Source organism: Pinus tabuliformis, chromosome 6, assembly GCF_031772625.1.
Source record: "Pinus tabuliformis cultivar Carrire ecotype Pingquan chromosome 6, CPIR1, whole genome shotgun sequence".
NCBI lineage: Eukaryota > Viridiplantae > Streptophyta > Pinopsida > Pinales > Pinaceae > Pinus > Pinus tabuliformis.
This window is the reverse complement of record NC_142292.1, coordinates 1,522,728,203-1,522,730,652: the sequence shown is the minus strand read 5'-3', so window position 1 is coordinate 1,522,730,652 and position 2,450 is coordinate 1,522,728,203. Positions and strand designations below refer to the sequence as shown.

The 2,450-nt window shown below is 41.2% G+C and overlaps 1 pseudogene; it reads right to left on the bottom strand.

Moving 5' to 3' along the window:
- Window positions 1-410: 410 nt before the first annotated feature.
- Window positions 411-1,367, bottom strand: LOC149264506 (phospholipase A1-Igamma2, chloroplastic pseudogene; annotated as a pseudogene).
- Window positions 1,368-2,450: the final 1,083 nt, after the last annotated feature.

The following is a 2,450-nucleotide window of genomic DNA, read 5'->3' as shown; positions in this document are numbered from 1 at the left end:
TTATTTTCTTTTCTAAAGTTTTAAATAATTTTTTTATTTTGTTAAAATTAATTAATATATAGATATATATATAATTTTAGATTTATTTTTTTATTTTTATAAACATTTATGGTTATATATATAGATTTATTTTTACAGTAAGAACACATCCCCTCTACTAAAATAGGGAAACAAAAAAATTAATGACATGGCAAACACGTAGATTTTGTATCTTGATGTTAGAGGTAAAAAACGTTTTAAATTGTTTTTAACACCACTGGGCATTACACTACGCTGATAATCGATAGCTATTAGTACACTCTATTTCTGTTAGTGTATCGTTTCATGGTAGTTGTTTCAAGTCAAACTATACACTCTGATTGTATTGGGCATTGGTTCTGATTCTGCAGCGTGTTCCCTCTCCGGGCGGGCTAACTCCTTAGATCTATCTCCTCCTGCTCATCCGTATCTGTATGGTGTTCCTCAATGTATCTCATTCTGTCGGGCTGGACCCACCTGCCCCCCGAGTTCTTGATGAGTCCTTTGTTTGCGTCCTGCCACCAGAAGGGAGGGACCATGTGGTGCTCCTTGAGAAAATCGCACGACTTATTTACCAGAGCCGGATCTCGCCTCGACGTCAGATAGAAGCGTTCACCCTGCCCATGGTATCCGTCCAGGAGGTGTAGATGGGCCTCCAGATTATGAAAGCAGGAGGGGTCGTTTGTGGGCTTTAGGAAAGGAGAATGCGTGTGATCTAGAGCCAGCTCCACCCCGACATGACAGTACCTCCACGGAAGCTTATCCACCCACTGTTGCATCATCTGCAGCTTTTCATTGAACAGAATCCCGGGGACCTTAGGCACGCTGTCGTGCACATTCACCACTCTCAGAAATTTGAGCCCCAGCTCTTCGCACCGATCCTTGAAAGCAGCGTTGCCCACCCTCGGCCCCGCGAACGAGAACACCGTTATGGGAGTCGACTCCGCCGCATCGTCGCTCTCCGATTGGTTCAATCCATTTCGCAATATGTCGTCCATGGGATCAAGCAGCCCTTCCCAGTTGTTCGCACCCTGAATTTCCCTCCATATGTCCGCTACTTTCTTCTTGGGCTTCGACGCCTCCAACACATTTGGCTCCGTGAGCATGGTCGGCAGGGTTTGCGCCTCTCCGCTTGTGATAGGCGGTGCCCCTTCTTTTATGGCCGTCAGAGGACGGACGCAATTAGAGGGTTTCTTGTCCCCATTATTCCACTGCTGACCCTCCCACATTAATTTCCGCCGGTGCGACACAGAGAGGGCGTAGCGGAAGTTGGAGAAGTGAGAAGCAGAGATAGGCGCAGTGGCAGAAGGTAAAGGGAAAGAGGGCTTGAGCATTGCTGGGGAAATCATGGTTTCCTTTTAAGGGAAAGACTAATTGCCAATTATGGTGATGAAAGAGTAGCAGAAAATGGGTCGACTAGGTGTAGTATCGCAGATCTGTGCAGCGATGGGTCGACTTGGAGTAGTGTCGCAGATGTGTGCCGCGATGGTTCGACTTGGAGTAGTGTCACAGATTTGTAAAACAATGGGGTCGAGTTGGAGATACGCTATCACCTCTCGAAGATTGATTTCCAACCACTTGCTCGCTAATTTCGCTAACCAGAGGTCTTTGATCCATGAGTTCATCCATTGAAGAAACGATGAGTCTATTCATCCACTACATGGTTTTTATTCAACCAACTTTCCTTAAAACCAACAAGAAACTAACGAAGATTCCAACCATTTGTCCATTGGTCAATTCTGCATGAATGGAGCTTGGAGTGAAACCCAATTCTCATAGCTCCCTCGGTCTTGGAAAAACACCTCCCGTTACATTGCTACCCTATTGTTTTATGCATTAGGGTAATAAAATATTGCAGTGAAGTAAGGTGAATCCACAATCCTTTTTTTTGGTAAGGGTTGTTCTTCTTGGACTACATGTTTTTTATTGAATTGAGGTTTCTTTGATCCATATCAAGTTTACGATAGATTTTTTGGCTTAAATAACATGGTATTTCATTTGTCGATGCGTTTCGAACCAACCATTGTGGTTCATTGTCAGGATAGGTTGAGGAGCAGATCAAGCAATGCATGTTAAATAGACAGAGCAGACCTCCAACAGCTATAATTCAAGATCAGTCAATAGCTATAACCGCTAAATTTGAGGAGTAGTTAGGTGGACTAGGACCGGGGGGGTAAAAATAAGTTAATTTAATTTATCAAATCGGAAGTTATATTATCATAAAAAGTCAAAGGGGCATATGAATTTTAATTATATATATATATATATATATATATATATATATATATATATATATATAAAGTAATTTTAAATGATTATTAAGTTATTAGTTAGTTATAAAAGGTATTAAATAAATATATAAAATATAAAAGTCAGGTGTTAGGATCATATTTTAATGATTATTTATCTAATTAACCTAAAGGTTGACATAT